Source organism: Anomaloglossus baeobatrachus, unplaced genomic scaffold (genome assembly GCF_048569485.1).
Source record: "Anomaloglossus baeobatrachus isolate aAnoBae1 unplaced genomic scaffold, aAnoBae1.hap1 Scaffold_2740, whole genome shotgun sequence".
Classification (NCBI taxonomy): domain Eukaryota; kingdom Metazoa; phylum Chordata; class Amphibia; order Anura; family Aromobatidae; genus Anomaloglossus; species Anomaloglossus baeobatrachus.
In genome coordinates, this window is record NW_027442238.1 from 62,799 (window position 1) to 84,639 (window position 21,841).

Genomic DNA, 21,841 nt, shown 5'->3' on the forward strand with positions numbered 1-21,841 from the left:
TTCATCATCCCCAAACCCTAATCTTTTCCCTTTCCTTCCCAGCCCCCAAACCCTGCCCTCTGTACCTTTCTCACCACCCGCTTCCCTTCTCCTGTCATCCCCCTACCACCCGGGAAAAAAAGAGATTGCCCCCTCCTTCCACTAGCCCACCCTCCCACCCAAAGAACAACTTCTTCTGCGCAGCTTGTTTTCTAGGCAGCAGCGCTATTGTGATGTCATCGGGGGGCATTGTGACAAGCCGCCAGTGTTCCGTCTCTTCATGTTGTGCACAGTTCAAACGGAAAATACATCAACAGGCAGACTACAGAAAAGCTTACTATCAAAGGTTAGAGGGGGGCTTTCTCAGAGGGCTTTTTACAGTTTTTCTATTCCCAATTAGCCGTTTAAGTGTACTTATTGAAAGTAGTAATTCTTTCATAGGCCGCCCTTTCTTAGTATTTGACGTTCCTTATATTGCGGTATGAGGCTTCGCAGTAGGTTGCAAACATTCATCACCCATGACTGTCCCCAATTGAGCTCAGAAGCTCAATGTCTATCATGACCTCTCTTTTAGAATGTCCAAGAGCAAGCAAACTATTCCTCCAGGAGAGGGCGCCAACAGACTACTAAAGAGATCATCATTACTCAAAGAAAACCCCAAAAACCAATGCATGATAGGAATAAACAGGTAACTTTCTTTGGAGTGGAAGCGGAGAGATCGCACCAGATGCCAATTCTAGATCTTATCACACCTGTGGTCACTGCAGCAGCAGGTGAATCCACTTTGTCCAAAAGGGATCTATTCCATTCAATTGCAAATGATCTAGATAAGACAGAGAACTGCAGCACGGGGACATAGCCGAGTTGGTCAGGTTGAGTGGTGATGAGTTTGCTATTTGGATGAATAAAGAAAGTCAAAAGTGTGAAAGATAAAAAACAAAAGGAGGAAGTGTGAAAAGTGAATGGGCCAAATTGAGGTGCATATGAAGACGTATGCTTTCTTCCAATTCATTAAATCGGGCTAATATGAATCAGGTGAATTGAGTTCTGCTTTTGGAAACTGGGTTAAGAAGGGGTGCACCGTTCCTGGAGGTACTGCAATACCAGGTCAATGCGTGGAGTGGACAGAGCAAGCTCTTTTTCCATCTCCCTGTTCTAAAAATCCATTTAATATATGGTCCCCAGATAGGGGACGTATCAGATATTAAACTGATAAGAACAGATACTACACTTGATCTTAGCCAAAAGGCCGAGAAGCGATAACCAGAATTGGTTTGGGCCTCGAGTGGCACCCTGGCCTATGCCGGACACATCTTAGGGAGAGAGAGCGAGAGGGAGACAAACCCACGCCTACACAAGACATTTTGTCACCCAAGCCAACCCTTGAAAAGGCTGTTTTGCAGAGCAAAAACAAGAAGAATGGTGCGTTTTGCAGCCGCCGCCCACTGCAATGAATCTGAATAACTCCTCCTTTAGGGCGCAAGCAACTCCCCTCCCCCTTGCAGTCTTTCCAATTCACGATACAAAAAGACGGACAGGACAGGTTGCCTGACTTTCCGTCACTGCCACCCTTTGCCATCCTTACCCGTAGAAAGCCCTTTCATCATCCCCAAACCCTAATCTTTTCCCTTTCCTTCCCAGCCCCCAAACCCTGCCCTCTGTACCTTTCTCACCACCCGCTTCCCTTCTCCTGTCATCCCCCTACCACCCGGGAAAAAAAGAGATTGCCCCCTCCTTCCACTAGCCCACCCTCCCACCCAAAGAACAACTTCTTCTGCGCAGCTTGTTTTCTAGGCAGCAGCGCTATTGTGATGTCATCGGGGGGCATTGTGACAAGCCGCCAGTGTTCCGTCTCTTCATGTTGTGCACAGTTCAAACGGAAAATACATCAACAGGCAGACTACAGAAAAGCTTACTATCAAAGGTTAGAGGGGGGCTTTCTCAGAGGGCTTTTTACAGTTTTTCTATTCCCAATTAGCCGTTTAAGTGTACTTATTGAAAGTAGTAATTCTTTCATAGGCCGCCCTTTCTTAGTATTTGACGTTCCTTATATTGCGGTATGAGGCTTCGCAGTAGGTTGCAAACATTCATCACCCATGACTGTCCCCAATTGAGCTCAGAAGCTCAATGTCTATCATGACCTCTCTTTTAGAATGTCCAAGAGCAAGCAAACTATTCCTCCAGGAGAGGGCGCCAACAGACTACTAAAGAGATCATCATTACTCAAAGAAAACCCCAAAAACCAATGCATGATAGGAATAAACAGGTAACTTTCTTTGGAGTGGAAGCGGAGAGATCGCACCAGATGCCAATTCTAGATCTTATCACACCTGTGGTCACTGCAGCAGCAGGTGAATCCAATTTGTCCAAAAGGGATCTATTCCATTCAATTGCAAATGATCTAGATAAGACAGAGAACTGCAGCACGGGGACATAGCCGAGTTGGTCAGGTTGAGTGGTGATGAGTTTGCTATTTGGATGAATAAAGAAAGTCAAAAGTGTGAAAGATAAAAAACAAAAGGAGGAAGTGTGAAAAGTGAATGGGCCAAATTGAGGTGCATATGAAGACGTATGCTTTCTTCCAATTCATTAAATCGGGCTAATATGAATCAGGTGAATTGAGTTCTGCTTTTGGAAACTGGGTTAAGAAGGGGTGCACCGTTCCTGGAGGTACTGCAATACCAGGTCAATGCGTGGAGTGGACAGAGCAAGCTCTTTTTCCATCTCCCTGTTCTAAAAATCCATTTAATATATGGTCCCCAGATAGGGGACGTATCAGATATTAAACTGATAAGAACAGATACTACACTTGATCTTAGCCAAAAGGCCGAGAAGCGATAACCAGAATTGGTTTGGGCCTCGAGTGGCACCCTGGCCTATGCCGGACACATCTTAGGGAGAGAGAGCGAGAGGGAGACAAACCCACGCCTACACAAGACATTTTGTCACCCAAGCCAACCCTTGAAAAGGCTGCTTTGCAGAGCAAAAACAAGAAGAATGGTGCGTTTTGCAGCCGCCGCCCACTGCAATGAATCTGAATAACTCCTCCTTTAGGGCGCAAGCAACTCCCCTCCCCCTTGCAGTCTTTCCAATTCACGATACAAAAAGACGGACAGGACAGGTTGCCTGACTTTCCGTCACTGCCACCCTTTGCCATCCTTACCCGTAGAAAGCCCTTTCATCATCCCCAAACCCTAATCTTTTCCCTTTCCTTCCCAGCCCCCAAACCCTGCCCTCTGTACCTTTCTCACCACCCGCTTCCCTTCTCCTGTCATCCCCCTACCACCCGGGAAAAAAAGAGATTGCCCCCTCCTTCCACTAGCCCACCCTCCCACCCAAAGAACAACTTCTTCTGCGCAGCTTGTTTTCTAGGCAGCAGCGCTATTGTGATGTCATCGGGGGGCATTGTGACAAGCCGCCAGTGTTCCGTCTCTTCATGTTGTGCACAGTTCAAACGGAAAATACATCAACAGGCAGACTACAGAAAAGCTTACTATCAAAGGTTAGAGGGGGGCTTTCTCAGAGGGCTTTTTACAGTTTTTCTATTCCCAATTAGCCGTTTAAGTGTACTTATTGAAAGTAGTAATTCTTTCATAGGCCGCCCTTTCTTAGTATTTGACGTTCCTTATATTGCGGTATGAGGCTTCGCAGTAGGTTGCAAACATTCATCACCCATGACTGTCCCCAATTGAGCTCAGAAGCTCAATGTCTATCATGACCTCTCTTTTAGAATGTCCAAGAGCAAGCAAACTATTCCTCCAGGAGAGGGCGCCAACAGACTACTAAAGAGATCATCATTACTCAAAGAAAACCCCAAAAACCAATGCATGATAGGAATAAACAGGTAACTTTCTTTGGAGTGGAAGCGGAGAGATCGCACCAGATGCCAATTCTAGATCTTATCACACCTGTGGTCACTGCAGCAGCAGGTGAATCCACTTTGTCCAAAAGGGATCTATTCCATTCAATTGCAAATGATCTAGATAAGACAGAGAACTGCAGCACGGGGACATAGCCGAGTTGGTCAGGTTGAGTGGTGATGAGTTTGCTATTTGGATGAATAAAGAAAGTCAAAAGTGTGAAAGATAAAAAACAAAAGGAGGAAGTGTGAAAAGTGAATGGGCCAAATTGAGGTGCATATGAAGACGTATGCTTTCTTCCAATTCATTAAATCGGGCTAATATGAATCAGGTGAATTGAGTTCTGCTTTTGGAAACTGGGTTAAGAAGGGGTGCACCGTTCCTGGAGGTACTGCAATACCAGGTCAATGCGTGGAGTGGACAGAGCAAGCTCTTTTTCCATCTCCCTGTTCTAAAAATCCATTTAATATATGGTCCCCAGATAGGGGACGTATCAGATATTAAACTGATAAGAACAGATACTACACTTGATCTTAGCCAAAAGGCCGAGAAGCGATAACCAGAATTGGTTTGGGCCTCGAGTGGCACCCTGGCCTATGCCGGACACATCTTAGGGAGAGAGAGCGAGAGGGAGACAAACCCACGCCTACACAAGACATTTTGTCACCCAAGCCAACCCTTGAAAAGGCTGCTTTGCAGAGCAAAAACAAGAAGAATGGTGCGTTTTGCAGCCGCCGCCCACTGCAATGAATCTGAATAACTCCTCCTTTAGGGCGCAAGCAACTCCCCTCCCCCTTGCAGTCTTTCCAATTCACGATACAAAAAGACGGACAGGACAGGTTGCCTGACTTTCCGTCACTGCCACCCTTTGCCATCCTTACCCGTAGAAAGCCCTTTCATCATCCCCAAACCCTAATCTTTTCCCTTTCCTTCCCAGCCCCCAAACCCTGCCCTCTGTACCTTTCTCACCACCCGCTTCCCTTCTCCTGTCATCCCCCTACCACCCGGGAAAAAAAGAGATTGCCCCCTCCTTCCACTAGCCCACCCTCCCACCCAAAGAACAACTTCTTCTGCGCAGCTTGTTTTCTAGGCAGCAGCGCTATTGTGATGTCATCGGGGGGCATTGTGACAAGCCGCCAGTGTTCCGTCTCTTCATGTTGTGCACAGTTCAAACGGAAAATACATCAACAGGCAGACTACAGAAAAGCTTACTATCAAAGGTTAGAGGGGGGCTTTCTCAGAGGGCTTTTTACAGTTTTTCTATTCCCAATTAGCCGTTTAAGTGTACTTATTGAAAGTAGTAATTCTTTCATAGGCCGCCCTTTCTTAGTATTTGACGTTCCTTATATTGCGGTATGAGGCTTCGCAGTAGGTTGCAAACATTCATCACCCATGACTGTCCCCAATTGAGCTCAGAAGCTCAATGTCTATCATGACCTCTCTTTTAGAATGTCCAAGAGCAAGCAAACTATTCCTCCAGGAGAGGGCGCCAACAGACTACTAAAGAGATCATCATTACTCAAAGAAAACCCCAAAAACCAATGCATGATAGGAATAAACAGGTAACTTTCTTTGGAGTGGAAGCGGAGAGATCGCACCAGATGCCAATTCTAGATCTTATCACACCTGTGGTCACTGCAGCAGCAGGTGAATCCACTTTGTCCAAAAGGGATCTATTCCATTCAATTGCAAATGATCTAGATAAGACAGAGAACTGCAGCACGGGGACATAGCCGAGTTGGTCAGGTTGAGTGGTGATGAGTTTGCTATTTGGATGAATAAAGAAAGTCAAAAGTGTGAAAGATAAAAAACAAAAGGAGGAAGTGTGAAAAGTGAATGGGCCAAATTGAGGTGCATATGAAGACGTATGCTTTCTTCCAATTCATTAAATCGGGCTAATATGAATCAGGTGAATTGAGTTCTGCTTTTGGAAACTGGGTTAAGAAGGGGTGCACCGTTCCTGGAGGTACTGCAATACCAGGTCAATGCGTGGAGTGGACAGAGCAAGCTCTTTTTCCATCTCCCTGTTCTAAAAATCCATTTAATATATGGTCCCCAGATAGGGGACGTATCAGATATTAAACTGATAAGAACAGATACTACACTTGATCTTAGCCAAAAGGCCGAGAAGCGATAACCAGAATTGGTTTGGGCCTCGAGTGGCACCCTGGCCTATGCCGGACACATCTTAGGGAGAGAGAGCGAGAGGGAGACAAACCCACGCCTACACAAGACATTTTGTCACCCAAGCCAACCCTTGAAAAGGCTGCTTTGCAGAGCAAAAACAAGAAGAATGGTGCGTTTTGCAGCCGCCGCCCACTGCAATGAATCTGAATAACTCCTCCTTTAGGGCGCAAGCAACTCCCCTCCCCCTTGCAGTCTTTCCAATTCACGATACAAAAAGACGGACAGGACAGGTTGCCTGACTTTCCGTCACTGCCACCCTTTGCCATCCTTACCCGTAGAAAGCCCTTTCATCATCCCCAAACCCTAATCTTTTCCCTTTCCTTCCCAGCCCCCAAACCCTGCCCTCTGTACCTTTCTCACCACCCGCTTCCCTTCTCCTGTCATCCCCCTACCACCCGGGAAAAAAAGAGATTGCCCCCTCCTTCCACTAGCCCACCCTCCCACCCAAAGAACAACTTCTTCTGCGCAGCTTGTTTTCTAGGCAGCAGCGCTATTGTGATGTCATCGGGGGGCATTGTGACAAGCCGCCAGTGTTCCGTCTCTTCATGTTGTGCACAGTTCAAACGGAAAATACATCAACAGGCAGACTACAGAAAAGCTTACTATCAAAGGTTAGAGGGGGGCTTTCTCAGAGGGCTTTTTACAGTTTTTCTATTCCCAATTAGCCGTTTAAGTGTACTTATTGAAAGTAGTAATTCTTTCATAGGCCGCCCTTTCTTAGTATTTGACGTTCCTTATATTGCGGTATGAGGCTTCGCAGTAGGTTGCAAACATTCATCACCCATGACTGTCCCCAATTGAGCTCAGAAGCTCAATGTCTATCATGACCTCTCTTTTAGAATGTCCAAGAGCAAGCAAACTATTCCTCCAGGAGAGGGCGCCAACAGACTACTAAAGAGATCATCATTACTCAAAGAAAACCCCAAAAACCAATGCATGATAGGAATAAACAGGTAACTTTCTTTGGAGTGGAAGCGGAGAGATCGCACCAGATGCCAATTCTAGATCTTATCACACCTGTGGTCACTGCAGCAGCAGGTGAATCCACTTTGTCCAAAAGGGATCTATTCCATTCAATTGCAAATGATCTAGATAAGACAGAGAACTGCAGCACGGGGACATAGCCGAGTTGGTCAGGTTGAGTGGTGATGAGTTTGCTATTTGGATGAATAAAGAAAGTCAAAAGTGTGAAAGATAAAAAACAAAAGGAGGAAGTGTGAAAAGTGAATGGGCCAAATTGAGGTGCATATGAAGACGTATGCTTTCTTCCAATTCATTAAATCGGGCTAATATGAATCAGGTGAATTGAGTTCTGCTTTTGGAAACTGGGTTAAGAAGGGGTGCACCGTTCCTGGAGGTACTGCAATACCAGGTCAATGCGTGGAGTGGACAGAGCAAGCTCTTTTTCCATCTCCCTGTTCTAAAAATCCATTTAATATATGGTCCCCAGATAGGGGACGTATCAGATATTAAACTGATAAGAACAGATACTACACTTGATCTTAGCCAAAAGGCCGAGAAGCGATAACCAGAATTGGTTTGGGCCTCGAGTGGCACCCTGGCCTATGCCGGACACATCTTAGGGAGAGAGAGCGAGAGGGAGACAAACCCACGCCTACACAAGACATTTTGTCACCCAAGCCAACCCTTGAAAAGGCTGCTTTGCAGAGCAAAAACAAGAAGAATGGTGCGTTTTGCAGCCGCCGCCCACTGCAATGAATCTGAATAACTCCTCCTTTAGGGCGCAAGCAACTCCCCTCCCCCTTGCAGTCTTTCCAATTCACGATACAAAAAGACGGACAGGACAGGTTGCCTGACTTTCCGTCACTGCCACCCTTTGCCATCCTTACCCGTAGAAAGCCCTTTCATCATCCCCAAACCCTAATCTTTTCCCTTTCCTTCCCAGCCCCCAAACCCTGCCCTCTGTACCTTTCTCACCACCCGCTTCCCTTCTCCTGTCATCCCCCTACCACCCGGGAAAAAAAGAGATTGCCCCCTCCTTCCACTAGCCCACCCTCCCACCCAAAGAACAACTTCTTCTGCGCAGCTTGTTTTCTAGGCAGCAGCGCTATTGTGATGTCATCGGGGGGCATTGTGACAAGCCGCCAGTGTTCCGTCTCTTCATGTTGTGCACAGTTCAAACGGAAAATACATCAACAGGCAGACTACAGAAAAGCTTACTATCAAAGGTTAGAGGGGGGCTTTCTCAGAGGGCTTTTTACAGTTTTTCTATTCCCAATTAGCCGTTTAAGTGTACTTATTGAAAGTAGTAATTCTTTCATAGGCCGCCCTTTCTTAGTATTTGACGTTCCTTATATTGCGGTATGAGGCTTCGCAGTAGGTTGCAAACATTCATCACCCATGACTGTCCCCAATTGAGCTCAGAAGCTCAATGTCTATCATGACCTCTCTTTTAGAATGTCCAAGAGCAAGCAAACTATTCCTCCAGGAGAGGGCGCCAACAGACTACTAAAGAGATCATCATTACTCAAAGAAAACCCCAAAAACCAATGCATGATAGGAATAAACAGGTAACTTTCTTTGGAGTGGAAGCGGAGAGATCGCACCAGATGCCAATTCTAGATCTTATCACACCTGTGGTCACTGCAGCAGCAGGTGAATCCACTTTGTCCAAAAGGGATCTATTCCATTCAATTGCAAATGATCTAGATAAGACAGAGAACTGCAGCACGGGGACATAGCCGAGTTGGTCAGGTTGAGTGGTGATGAGTTTGCTATTTGGATGAATAAAGAAAGTCAAAAGTGTGAAAGATAAAAAACAAAAGGAGGAAGTGTGAAAAGTGAATGGGCCAAATTGAGGTGCATATGAAGACGTATGCTTTCTTCCAATTCATTAAATCGGGCTAATATGAATCAGGTGAATTGAGTTCTGCTTTTGGAAACTGGGTTAAGAAGGGGTGCACCGTTCCTGGAGGTACTGCAATACCAGGTCAATGCGTGGAGTGGACAGAGCAAGCTCTTTTTCCATCTCCCTGTTCTAAAAATCCATTTAATATATGGTCCCCAGATAGGGGACGTATCAGATATTAAACTGATAAGAACAGATACTACACTTGATCTTAGCCAAAAGGCCGAGAAGCGATAACCAGAATTGGTTTGGGCCTCGAGTGGCACCCTGGCCTATGCCGGACACATCTTAGGGAGAGAGAGCGAGAGGGAGACAAACCCACGCCTACACAAGACATTTTGTCACCCAAGCCAACCCTTGAAAAGGCTGCTTTGCAGAGCAAAAACAAGAAGAATGGTGCGTTTTGCAGCCGCCGCCCACTGCAATGAATCTGAATAACTCCTCCTTTAGGGCGCAAGCAACTCCCCTCCCCCTTGCAGTCTTTCCAATTCACGATACAAAAAGACGGACAGGACAGGTTGCCTGACTTTCCGTCACTGCCACCCTTTGCCATCCTTACCCGTAGAAAGCCCTTTCATCATCCCCAAACCCTAATCTTTTCCCTTTCCTTCCCAGCCCCCAAACCCTGCCCTCTGTACCTTTCTCACCACCCGCTTCCCTTCTCCTGTCATCCCCCTACCACCCGGGAAAAAAAGAGATTGCCCCCTCCTTCCACTAGCCCACCCTCCCACCCAAAGAACAACTTCTTCTGCGCAGCTTGTTTTCTAGGCAGCAGCGCTATTGTGATGTCATCGGGGGGCATTGTGACAAGCCGCCAGTGTTCCGTCTCTTCATGTTGTGCACAGTTCAAACGGAAAATACATCAACAGGCAGACTACAGAAAAGCTTACTATCAAAGGTTAGAGGGGGGCTTTCTCAGAGGGCTTTTTACAGTTTTTCTATTCCCAATTAGCCGTTTAAGTGTACTTATTGAAAGTAGTAATTCTTTCATAGGCCGCCCTTTCTTAGTATTTGACGTTCCTTATATTGCGGTATGAGGCTTCGCAGTAGGTTGCAAACATTCATCACCCATGACTGTCCCCAATTGAGCTCAGAAGCTCAATGTCTATCATGACCTCTCTTTTAGAATGTCCAAGAGCAAGCAAACTATTCCTCCAGGAGAGGGCGCCAACAGACTACTAAAGAGATCATCATTACTCAAAGAAAACCCCAAAAACCAATGCATGATAGGAATAAACAGGTAACTTTCTTTGGAGTGGAAGCGGAGAGATCGCACCAGATGCCAATTCTAGATCTTATCACACCTGTGGTCACTGCAGCAGCAGGTGAATCCACTTTGTCCAAAAGGGATCTATTCCATTCAATTGCAAATGATCTAGATAAGACAGAGAACTGCAGCACGGGGACATAGCCGAGTTGGTCAGGTTGAGTGGTGATGAGTTTGCTATTTGGATGAATAAAGAAAGTCAAAAGTGTGAAAGATAAAAAACAAAAGGAGGAAGTGTGAAAAGTGAATGGGCCAAATTGAGGTGCATATGAAGACGTATGCTTTCTTCCAATTCATTAAATCGGGCTAATATGAATCAGGTGAATTGAGTTCTGCTTTTGGAAACTGGGTTAAGAAGGGGTGCACCGTTCCTGGAGGTACTGCAATACCAGGTCAATGCGTGGAGTGGACAGAGCAAGCTCTTTTTCCATCTCCCTGTTCTAAAAATCCATTTAATATATGGTCCCCAGATAGGGGACGTATCAGATATTAAACTGATAAGAACAGATACTACACTTGATCTTAGCCAAAAGGCCGAGAAGCGATAACCAGAATTGGTTTGGGCCTCGAGTGGCACCCTGGCCTATGCCGGACACATCTTAGGGAGAGAGAGCGAGAGGGAGACAAACCCACGCCTACACAAGACATTTTGTCACCCAAGCCAACCCTTGAAAAGGCTGCTTTGCAGAGCAAAAACAAGAAGAATGGTGCGTTTTGCAGCCGCCGCCCACTGCAATGAATCTGAATAACTCCTCCTTTAGGGCGCAAGCAACTCCCCTCCCCCTTGCAGTCTTTCCAATTCACGATACAAAAAGACGGACAGGACAGGTTGCCTGACTTTCCGTCACTGCCACCCTTTGCCATCCTTACCCGTAGAAAGCCCTTTCATCATCCCCAAACCCTAATCTTTTCCCTTTCCTTCCCAGCCCCCAAACCCTGCCCTCTGTACCTTTCTCACCACCCGCTTCCCTTCTCCTGTCATCCCCCTACCACCCGGGAAAAAAAGAGATTGCCCCCTCCTTCCACTAGCCCACCCTCCCACCCAAAGAACAACTTCTTCTGCGCAGCTTGTTTTCTAGGCAGCAGCGCTATTGTGATGTCATCGGGGGGCATTGTGACAAGCCGCCAGTGTTCCGTCTCTTCATGTTGTGCACAGTTCAAACGGAAAATACATCAACAGGCAGACTACAGAAAAGCTTACTATCAAAGGTTAGAGGGGGGCTTTCTCAGAGGGCTTTTTACAGTTTTTCTATTCCCAATTAGCCGTTTAAGTGTACTTATTGAAAGTAGTAATTCTTTCATAGGCCGCCCTTTCTTAGTATTTGACGTTCCTTATATTGCGGTATGAGGCTTCGCAGTAGGTTGCAAACATTCATCACCCATGACTGTCCCCAATTGAGCTCAGAAGCTCAATGTCTATCATGACCTCTCTTTTAGAATGTCCAAGAGCAAGCAAACTATTCCTCCAGGAGAGGGCGCCAACAGACTACTAAAGAGATCATCATTACTCAAAGAAAACCCCAAAAACCAATGCATGATAGGAATAAACAGGTAACTTTCTTTGGAGTGGAAGCGGAGAGATCGCACCAGATGCCAATTCTAGATCTTATCACACCTGTGGTCACTGCAGCAGCAGGTGAATCCACTTTGTCCAAAAGGGATCTATTCCATTCAATTGCAAATGATCTAGATAAGACAGAGAACTGCAGCACGGGGACATAGCCGAGTTGGTCAGGTTGAGTGGTGATGAGTTTGCTATTTGGATGAATAAAGAAAGTCAAAAGTGTGAAAGATAAAAAACAAAAGGAGGAAGTGTGAAAAGTGAATGGGCCAAATTGAGGTGCATATGAAGACGTATGCTTTCTTCCAATTCATTAAATCGGGCTAATATGAATCAGGTGAATTGAGTTCTGCTTTTGGAAACTGGGTTAAGAAGGGGTGCACCGTTCCTGGAGGTACTGCAATACCAGGTCAATGCGTGGAGTGGACAGAGCAAGCTCTTTTTCCATCTCCCTGTTCTAAAAATCCATTTAATATATGGTCCCCAGATAGGGGACGTATCAGATATTAAACTGATAAGAACAGATACTACACTTGATCTTAGCCAAAAGGCCGAGAAGCGATAACCAGAATTGGTTTGGGCCTCGAGTGGCACCCTGGCCTATGCCGGACACATCTTAGGGAGAGAGAGCGAGAGGGAGACAAACCCACGCCTACACAAGACATTTTGTCACCCAAGCCAACCCTTGAAAAGGCTGCTTTGCAGAGCAAAAACAAGAAGAATGGTGCGTTTTGCAGCCGCCGCCCACTGCAATGAATCTGAATAACTCCTCCTTTAGGGCGCAAGCAACTCCCCTCCCCCTTGCAGTCTTTCCAATTCACGATACAAAAAGACGGACAGGACAGGTTGCCTGACTTTCCGTCACTGCCACCCTTTGCCATCCTTACCCGTAGAAAGCCCTTTCATCATCCCCAAACCCTAATCTTTTCCCTTTCCTTCCCAGCCCCCAAACCCTGCCCTCTGTACCTTTCTCACCACCCGCTTCCCTTCTCCTGTCATCCCCCTACCACCCGGGAAAAAAAGAGATTGCCCCCTCCTTCCACTAGCCCACCCTCCCACCCAAAGAACAACTTCTTCTGCGCAGCTTGTTTTCTAGGCAGCAGCGCTATTGTGATGTCATCGGGGGGCATTGTGACAAGCCGCCAGTGTTCCGTCTCTTCATGTTGTGCACAGTTCAAACGGAAAATACATCAACAGGCAGACTACAGAAAAGCTTACTATCAAAGGTTAGAGGGGGGCTTTCTCAGAGGGCTTTTTACAGTTTTTCTATTCCCAATTAGCCGTTTAAGTGTACTTATTGAAAGTAGTAATTCTTTCATAGGCCGCCCTTTCTTAGTATTTGACGTTCCTTATATTGCGGTATGAGGCTTCGCAGTAGGTTGCAAACATTCATCACCCATGACTGTCCCCAATTGAGCTCAGAAGCTCAATGTCTATCATGACCTCTCTTTTAGAATGTCCAAGAGCAAGCAAACTATTCCTCCAGGAGAGGGCGCCAACAGACTACTAAAGAGATCATAATTACTCAAAGGACACCCCAAAAACCAATGCATGATAGGAATAAACAGGTAACTTTCTTTGGAGTGGAAGCGGAGAGATCGCACCAGATGCCAATTCTAGATCTTATCACACCTGTGGTCACTGCAGCAGCAGGTGAATCCACTTTGTCCAAAAGGGATCTATTCCATTCAATTGCAAATGATCTAGATAAGACAGAGAACTGCAGCACGGGGACATAGCCGAGTTGGTCAGGTTGAGTGGTGATGAGTTTGCTATTTGGATGAATAAAGAAAGTCAAAAGTGTGAAAGATAAAAAACAAAAGGAGGAAGTGTGAAAAGTGAATGGGCCAAATTGAGGTGCATATGAAGACGTATGCTTTCTTCCAATTCATTAAATCGGGCTAATATGAATCAGGTGAATTGAGTTCTGCTTTTGGAAACTGGGTTAAGAAGGGGTGCACCGTTCCTGGAGGTACTGCAATACCAGGCCAATGCGTGGAGTGGACAGAGCAAGCTCTTTTTCCATCTCCCTGTTCTAAAAATCCATTTAATATATGGTCCCCAGATAGGGGACGTATCAGATATTAAACTGATAAGAACAGATACTACACTTGATCTTAGCCAAAAGGCCGAGAAGCGATAACCAGAATTGGTTTGGGCCTCGAGTGGCACCCTGGCCTATGCCGGACACATCTTAGGGAGAGAGAGCGAGAGGGAGACAAACCCACGCCTACACAAGACATTTTGTCACCCAAGCCAACCCTTGAAAAGGCTGCTTTGCAGAGCAAAAACAAGAAGAATGGTGCGTTTTGCAGCCGCCGCCCACTGCAATGAATCTGAATAACTCCTCCTTTAGGGCGCAAGCAACTCCCCTCCCCCTTGCAGTCTTTCCAATTCACGATACAAAAAGACGGACAGGACAGGTTGCCTGACTTTCCGTCACTGCCACCCTTTGCCATCCTTACCCGTAGAAAGCCCTTTCATCATCCCCAAACCCTAATCTTTTCCCTTTCCTTCCCAGCCCCCAAACCCTGCCCTCTGTACCTTTCTCACCACCCGCTTCCCTTCTCCTGTCATCCCCCTACCACCCGGGAAAAAAAGAGATTGCCCCCTCCTTCCACTAGCCCACCCTCCCACCCAAAGAACAACTTCTTCTGCGCAGCTTGTTTTCTAGGCAGCAGCGCTATTGTGATGTCATCGGGGGGCATTGTGACAAGCCGCCAGTGTTCCGTCTCTTCATGTTGTGCACAGTTCAAACGGAAAATACATCAACAGGCAGACTACAGAAAAGCTTACTATCAAAGGTTAGAGGGGGGCTTTCTCAGAGGGCTTTTTACAGTTTTTCTATTCCCAATTAGCCGTTTAAGTGTACTTATTGAAAGTAGTAATTCTTTCATAGGCCGCCCTTTCTTAGTATTTGACGTTCCTTATATTGCGGTATGAGGCTTCGCAGTAGGTTGCAAACATTCATCACCCATGACTGTCCCCAATTGAGCTCAGAAGCTCAATGTCTATCATGACCTCTCTTTTAGAATGTCCAAGAGCAAGCAAACTATTCCTCCAGGAGAGGGCGCCAACAGACTACTAAAGAGATCATCATTACTCAAAGAAAACCCCAAAAACCAATGCATGATAGGAATAAACAGGTAACTTTCTTTGGAGTGGAAGCGGAGAGATCGCACCAGATGCCAATTCTAGATCTTATCACACCTGTGGTCACTGCAGCAGCAGGTGAATCCACTTTGTCCAAAAGGGATCTATTCCATTCAATTGCAAATGATCTAGATAAGACAGAGAACTGCAGCACGGGGACATAGCCGAGTTGGTCAGGTTGAGTGGTGATGAGTTTGCTATTTGGATGAATAAAGAAAGTCAAAAGTGTGAAAGATAAAAAACAAAAGGAGGAAGTGTGAAAAGTGAATGGGCCAAATTGAGGTGCATATGAAGACGTATGCTTTCTTCCAATTCATTAAATCGGGCTAATATGAATCAGGTGAATTGAGTTCTGCTTTTGGAAACTGGGTTAAGAAGGGGTGCACCGTTCCTGGAGGTACTGCAATACCAGGTCAATGCGTGGAGTGGACAGAGCAAGCTCTTTTTCCATCTCCCTGTTCTAAAAATCCATTTAATATATGGTCCCCAGATAGGGGACGTATCAGATATTAAACTGATAAGAACAGATACTACACTTGATCTTAGCCAAAAGGCCGAGAAGCGATAACCAGAATTGGTTTGGGCCTCGAGTGGCACCCTGGCCTATGCCGGACACATCTTAGGGAGAGAGAGCGAGAGGGAGACAAACCCACGCCTACACAAGACATTTTGTCACCCAAGCCAACCCTTGAAAAGGCTGCTTTGCAGAGCAAAAACAAGAAGAATGGTGCGTTTTGCAGCCGCCGCCCACTGCAATGAATCTGAATAACTCCTCCTTTAGGGCGCAAGCAACTCCCCTCCCCCTTGCAGTCTTTCCAATTCACGATACAAAAAGACGGACAGGACAGGTTGCCTGACTTTCCGTCACTGCCACCCTTTGCCATCCTTACCCGTAGAAAGCCCTTTCATCATCCCCAAACCCTAATCTTTTCCCTTTCCTTCCCAGCCCCCAAACCCTGCCCTCTGTACCTTTCTCACCACCCGCTTCCCTTCTCCTGTCATCCCCCTACCACCCGGGAAAAAAAGAGATTGCCCCCTCCTTCCACTAGCCCACCCTCCCACCCAAAGAACAACTTCTTCTGCGCAGCTTGTTTTCTAGGCAGCAGCGCTATTGTGATGTCATCGGGGGGCATTGTGACAAGCCGCCAGTGTTCCGTCTCTTCATGTTGTGCACAGTTCAAATGGAAAATACATCAACAGGCAGACTACAGAAAAGCTTACTATCAAAGGTTAGAGGGGGGCTTTCTCAGAGGGCTTTTTACAGTTTTTCTATTCCCAATTAGCCGTTTAAGTGTACTTATTGAAAGTAGTAATTCTTTCATAGGCCGCCCTTTCTTAGTATTTGACGTTCCTTATATTGCGGTATGAGGCTTCGCAGTAGGTTGCAAACATTCATCACCCATGACTGTCCCCAATTGAGCTCAGAAGCTCAATGTCTATCATGACCTCTCTTTTAGAATGTCCAAGAGCAAGCAAACTATTCCTCCAGGAGAGGGCGCCAACAGACTACTAAAGAGATCATCATTACTCAAAGAAAACCCCAAAAACCAATGCATGATAGGAATAAACAGGTAACTTTCTTTGGAGTGGAAGCGGAGAGATCGCACCAGATGCCAATTCTAGATCTTATCACACCTGTGGTCACTGCAGCAGCAGGTGAATCCACTTTGTCCAAAAGGGATCTATTCCATTCAATTGCAAATGATCTAGATAAGACAGAGAACTGCAGCACGGGGACATAGCCGAGTTGGTCAGGTTGAGTGGTGATGAGTTTGCTATTTGGATGAATAAAGAAAGTCAAAAGTGTGAAAGATAAAAAACAAAAGGAGGAAGTGTGAAAAGTGAATGGGCCAAATTGAGGTGCATATGAAGACGTATGCTTTCTTCCAATTCATTAAATCGGGCTAATATGAATCAGGTGAATTGAGTTCTGCTTTTGGAAACTGGGTTAAGAAGGGGTGCACCGTTCCTGGAGGTACTGCAATACCAGGTCAATGCGTGGAGTGGACAGAGCAAGCTCTTTTTCCATCTCCCTGTTCTAAAAATCCATTTAATATATGGTCCCCAGATAGGGGACGTATCAGATATTAAACTGATAAGAACAGATACTACACTTGATCTTAGCCAAAAGGCCGAGAAGCGATAACCAGAATTGGTTTGGGCCTCGAGTGGCACCCTGGCCTATGCCGGACACATCTTAGGGAGAGAGAGCGAGAGGGAGACAAACCCACGCCTACACAAGACATTTTGTCACCCAAGCCAACCCTTGAAAAGGCTGCTTTGCAGAGCAAAAACAAGAAGAATGGTGCGTTTTGCAGCCGCCGCCCACTGCAATGAATCTGAATAACTCCTCCTTTAGGGCGCAAGCAACTCCCCTCCCCCTTGCAGTCTTTCCAATTCACGATACAAAAAGACGGACAGGACAGGTTGCCTGACTTTCCGTCACTGCCACCCTTTGCCATCCTTACCCGTAGAAAGCCCTTTCATCATCCCCAAACCCTAATCTTTTCCCTTTCCTTCCCAGCCCCCAAACCCTGCCCTCTGTACCTTTCTCACCACCCGCTTCCCTTCTCCTGTCATCCCCCTACCACCCGGGAAAAAAAGAGATTGCCCCCTCCTTCCACTAGCCCACCCTCCCACCCAAAGAACAACTTCTTCTGCGCAGCTTGTTTTCTAGGCAGCAGCGCTATTGTGATGTCATCGGGGGGCATTGTGACAAGCCGCCAGTGTTCCGTCTCTTCATGTTGTGCACAGTTCAAACGGAAAATACATCAACAGGCAGACTACAGAAAAGCTTACTATCAAAGGTTAGAGGGGGGCTTTCTCAGAGGGCTTTTTACAGTTTTTCTATTCCCAATTAGCCGTTTAAGTGTACTTATTGAAAGTAGTAATTCTTTCATAGGCCGCCCTTTCTTAGTATTTGACGTTCCTTATATTGCGGTATGAGGCTTCGCAGTAGGTTGCAAACATTCATCACCCATGACTGTCCCCAATTGAGCTCAGAAGCTCAATGTCTATCATGACCTCTCTTTTAGAATGTCCAAGAGCAAGCAAACTATTCCTCCAGGAGAGGGCGCCAACAGACTACTAAAGAGATCATCATTACTCAAAGAAAACCCCAAAAACCAATGCATGATAGGAATAAACAGGTAACTTTCTTTGGAGTGGAAGCGGAGAGATCGCACCAGATGCCAATTCTAGATCTTATCACACCTGTGGTCACTGCAGCAGCAGGTGAATCCACTTTGTCCAAAAGGGATCTATTCCATTCAATTGCAAATGATCTAGATAAGACAGAGAACTGCAGCACGGGGACATAGCCGAGTTGGTCAGGTTGAGTGGTGATGAGTTTGCTATTTGGATGAATAAAGAAAGTCAAAAGTGTGAAAGATAAAAAACAAAAGGAGGAAGTGTGAAAAGTGAATGGGCCAAATTGAGGTGCATATGAAGACGTATGCTTTCTTCCAATTCATTAAATCGGGCTAATATGAATCAGGTGAATTGAGTTCTGCTTTTGGAAACTGGGTTAAGAAGGGGTGCACCGTTCCTGGAGGTACTGCAATACCAGGTCAATGCGTGGAGTGGACAGAGCAAGCTCTTTTTCCATCTCCCTGTTCTAAAAATCCATTTAATATATGGTCCCCAGATAGGGGACGTATCAGATATTAAACTGATAAGAACAGATACTACACTTGATCTTAGCCAAAAGGCCGAGAAGCGATAACCAGAATTGGTTTGGGCCTCGAGTGGCACCCTGGCCTATGCCGGACACATCTTAGGGAGAGAGAGCGAGAGGGAGACAAACCCACGCCTACACAAGACATTTTGTCACCCAAGCCAACCCTTGAAAAGGCTGCTTTGCAGAGCAAAAACAAGAAGAATGGTGCGTTTTGCAGCCGCCGCCCACTGCAATGAATCTGAATAACTCCTCCTTTAGGGCGCAAGCAACTCCCCTCCCCCTTGCAGTCTTTCCAATTCACGATACAAAAAGACGGACAGGACAGGTTGCCTGACTTTCCGTCACTGCCACCCTTTGCCATCCTTACCCGTAGAAAGCCCTTTCATCATCCCCAAACCCTAATCTTTTCCCTTTCCTTCCCAGCCCCCAAACCCTGCCCTCTGTACCTTTCTCACCACCCGCTTCCCTTCTCCTGTCATCCCCCTACCACCCGGGAAAAAAAGAGATTGCCCCCTCCTTCCACTAGCCCACCCTCCCACCCAAAGAACAACTTCTTCTGCGCAGCTTGTTTTCTAGGCAGCAGCGCTATTGTGATGTCATCGGGGGGCATTGTGACAAGCCGCCAGTGTTCCGTCTCTTCATGTTGTGCACAGTTCAAACGGAAAATACATCAACAGGCAGACTACAGAAAAGCTTACTATCAAAGGTTAGAGGGGGGCTTTCTCAGAGGGCTTTTTACAGTTTTTCTATTCCCAATTAGCCATTTAAGTGTACTTATTGAAAGTAGTAATTCTTTCATAGGCCGCCCTTTCTTAGTATTTGACGTTCCTTATATTGCGGTATGAGGCTTCGCAGTAGGTTGCAAACATTCATCACCCATGACTGTCCCCAATTGAGCTCAGAAGCTCAATGTCTATCATGACCTCTCTTTTAGAATGTCCAAGAGCAAGCAAACTATTCCTCCAGGAGAGGGCGCCAACAGACTACTAAAGAGATCATCATTACTCAAAGAAAACCCCAAAAACCAATGCATGATAGGAATAAACAGGTAACTTTCTTTGGAGTGGAAGCGGAGAGATCGCACCAGATGCCAATTCTAGATCTTATCACACCTGTGGTCACTGCAGCAGCAGGTGAATCCACTTTGTCCAAAAGGGATCTATTCCATTCAATTGCAAATGATCTAGATAAGACAGAGAACTGCAGCACGGGGACATAGCCGAGTTGGTCAGGTTGAGTGGTGATGAGTTTGCTATTTGGATGAATAAAGAAAGTCAAAAGTGTGAAAGATAAAAAACAAAAGGAGGAAGTGTGAAAAGTGAATGGGCCAAATTGAGGTGCATATGAAGACGTATGCTTTCTTCCAATTCATTAAATCGGGCTAATATGAATCAGGTGAATTGAGTTCTGCTTTTGGAAACTGGGTTAAGAAGGGGTGCACCGTTCCTGGAGGTACTGCAATACCAGGTCAATGCGTGGAGTGGACAGAGCAAGCTCTTTTTCCATCTCCCTGTTCTAAAAATCCATTTAATATATGGTCCCCAGATAGGGGACGTATCAGATATTAAACTGATAAGAACAGATACTACACTTGATCTTAGCCAAAAGGCCGAGAAGCGATAACCAGAATTGGTTTGGGCCTCGAGTGGCACCCTGGCCTATGCCGGACACATCTTAGGGAGAGAGAGCGAGAGGGAGACAAACCCACGCCTACACAAGACATTTTGTCACCCAAGCCAACCCTTGAAAAGGCTGCTTTGCAGAGCAAAAACAAGAAGAATGGTGCGTTTTGCAGCCGCCGCCCACTGCAATGAATCTGAATAACTCCTCCTTTAGGGCGCAAGCAACTCCCCTCCCCCTTGCAGTCTTTCCAATTCACGATACAAAAAGACGGACAGGACAGGTTGCCTGACTTTCCGTCACTGCCACCCTTTGCCATCCTTACCCGTAGAAAGCCCTTTCATCATCCCCAAACCCTAATCTTTTCCCTTTCCTTCCCAGCCCCCAAACCCTGCCCTCTGTATCTTTCTCACCACCCGCTTCCCTTCTCCTGTCATCCCCCTACCACCCGGGAAAAAAAGAGATTGCCCCCTCCTTCCACTAGCCCACCCTCCCACCCAAAGAACAACTTCTTCTGCGCAGCTTGTTTTCTAGGCAGCAGCGCTATTGTGATGTCATCGGGGGGCATTGTGACAAGCCGCCAGTGTTCCGTCTCTTCATGTTGTGCACAGTTCAAACGGAAAATACATCAACAGGCAGACTACAGAAAAGCTTACTATCAAAGGTTAGAGGGGGGCTTTCTCAGAGGGCTTTTTACAGTTTTTCTATTCCCAATTAGCCGTTTAAGTGTACTTATTGAAAGTAGTAATTCTTTCATAGGCCGCCCTTTCTTAGTATTTGACGTTCCTTATATTGCGGTATGAGGCTTCGCAGTAGGTTGCAAACATTCATCACCCATGACTGTCCCCAATTGAGCTCAGAAGCTCAATGTCTATCATGACCTCTCTTTTAGAATGTCCAAGAGCAAGCAAACTATTCCTCCAGGAGAGGGCGCCAACAGACTACTAAAGAGATCATCATTACTCAAAGAAAACCCCAAAAACCAATGCATGATAGGAATAAACAGGTAACTTTCTTTGGAGTGGAAGCGGAGAGATCGCACCAGATGCCAATTCTAGATCTTATCACACCTGTGGTCACTGCAGCAGCAGGTGAATCCACTTTGTCCAAAAGGGATCTATTCCATTCAATTGCAAATGATCTAGATAAGACAGAGAACTGCAGCACGGGGACATAGCCGAGTTGGTCAGGTTGAGTGGTGATGAGTTTGCTATTTGGATGAATAAAGAAAGTCAAAAGTGTGAAAGATAAAAAACAAAAGGAGGAAGTGTGAAAAGTGAATGGGCCAAATTGAGGTGCATATGAAGACGTATGCTTTCTTCCAATTCATTAAATCGGGCTAATATGAATCAGGTGAATTGAGTTCTGCTTTTGGAAACTGGGTTAAGAAGGGGTGCACCGTTCCTGGAGGTACTGCAATACCAGGTCAATGCGTGGAGTGGACAGAGCAAGCTCTTTTTCCATCTCCCTGTTCTAAAAATCCATTTAATATATGGTCCCCAGATAGGGGACGTATCAGATATTAAACTGATAAGAACAGATACTACACTTGATCTTAGCCAAAAGGCCGAGAAGCGATAACCAGAATTGGTTTGGGCCTCGAGTGGCACCCTGGCCTATGCCGGACACATCTTAGGGAGAGAGAGCGAGAGGGAGACAAACCCAC

The 21,841-nt window shown here is 46.2% G+C and overlaps 14 non-coding genes across 14 annotated transcripts; all 14 read right to left on the reverse strand.

The window, feature by feature from the left end:
* Positions 1-1,049: 1,049 nt before the first annotated feature.
* Positions 1,050-1,240, reverse strand: LOC142265432 (U2 spliceosomal RNA). Its single transcript, XR_012731753.1, has one exon. It is a non-coding gene; the product is annotated as a U2 spliceosomal RNA (small nuclear RNA).
* Positions 1,241-2,627: 1,387 nt separating this feature from the next.
* On the reverse strand, positions 2,628-2,818 carry LOC142265434 (U2 spliceosomal RNA). Its single transcript, XR_012731755.1, has one exon. It is a non-coding gene; the product is annotated as a U2 spliceosomal RNA (small nuclear RNA).
* A 1,387-nt stretch (positions 2,819-4,205) lies between these two features.
* Positions 4,206-4,396, reverse strand: LOC142265435 (U2 spliceosomal RNA). Its single transcript, XR_012731756.1, has one exon. It is a non-coding gene; the product is annotated as a U2 spliceosomal RNA (small nuclear RNA).
* Positions 4,397-5,783: 1,387 nt separating this feature from the next.
* Positions 5,784-5,974, reverse strand: LOC142265436 (U2 spliceosomal RNA). Its single transcript, XR_012731757.1, has one exon. It is a non-coding gene; the product is annotated as a U2 spliceosomal RNA (small nuclear RNA).
* A 1,387-nt stretch (positions 5,975-7,361) lies between these two features.
* Positions 7,362-7,552, reverse strand: LOC142265437 (U2 spliceosomal RNA). The gene has a single exon (XR_012731758.1). It is a non-coding gene; the product is annotated as a U2 spliceosomal RNA (small nuclear RNA).
* A 1,387-nt stretch (positions 7,553-8,939) lies between these two features.
* On the reverse strand, positions 8,940-9,130 carry LOC142265439 (U2 spliceosomal RNA). The gene has a single exon (XR_012731759.1). It is a non-coding gene; the product is annotated as a U2 spliceosomal RNA (small nuclear RNA).
* A 1,387-nt stretch (positions 9,131-10,517) lies between these two features.
* LOC142265440 (U2 spliceosomal RNA) lies at positions 10,518-10,708 on the reverse strand. The gene has a single exon (XR_012731760.1). It is a non-coding gene; the product is annotated as a U2 spliceosomal RNA (small nuclear RNA).
* A 1,387-nt stretch (positions 10,709-12,095) lies between these two features.
* LOC142265441 (U2 spliceosomal RNA) lies at positions 12,096-12,286 on the reverse strand. The gene has a single exon (XR_012731761.1). It is a non-coding gene; the product is annotated as a U2 spliceosomal RNA (small nuclear RNA).
* A 1,387-nt stretch (positions 12,287-13,673) lies between these two features.
* LOC142265390 (U2 spliceosomal RNA) lies at positions 13,674-13,864 on the reverse strand. Its single transcript, XR_012731721.1, has one exon. It is a non-coding gene; the product is annotated as a U2 spliceosomal RNA (small nuclear RNA).
* Positions 13,865-15,251: 1,387 nt separating this feature from the next.
* Positions 15,252-15,442, reverse strand: LOC142265442 (U2 spliceosomal RNA). The gene has a single exon (XR_012731762.1). It is a non-coding gene; the product is annotated as a U2 spliceosomal RNA (small nuclear RNA).
* Positions 15,443-16,829: 1,387 nt separating this feature from the next.
* On the reverse strand, positions 16,830-17,020 carry LOC142265443 (U2 spliceosomal RNA). Its single transcript, XR_012731763.1, has one exon. It is a non-coding gene; the product is annotated as a U2 spliceosomal RNA (small nuclear RNA).
* A 1,387-nt stretch (positions 17,021-18,407) lies between these two features.
* Positions 18,408-18,598, reverse strand: LOC142265444 (U2 spliceosomal RNA). Its single transcript, XR_012731764.1, has one exon. It is a non-coding gene; the product is annotated as a U2 spliceosomal RNA (small nuclear RNA).
* A 1,387-nt stretch (positions 18,599-19,985) lies between these two features.
* On the reverse strand, positions 19,986-20,176 carry LOC142265446 (U2 spliceosomal RNA). Its single transcript, XR_012731766.1, has one exon. It is a non-coding gene; the product is annotated as a U2 spliceosomal RNA (small nuclear RNA).
* Positions 20,177-21,563: 1,387 nt separating this feature from the next.
* LOC142265447 (U2 spliceosomal RNA) lies at positions 21,564-21,754 on the reverse strand. The gene has a single exon (XR_012731767.1). It is a non-coding gene; the product is annotated as a U2 spliceosomal RNA (small nuclear RNA).
* Between the last annotated feature and the right edge of the window lie 87 nt (positions 21,755-21,841).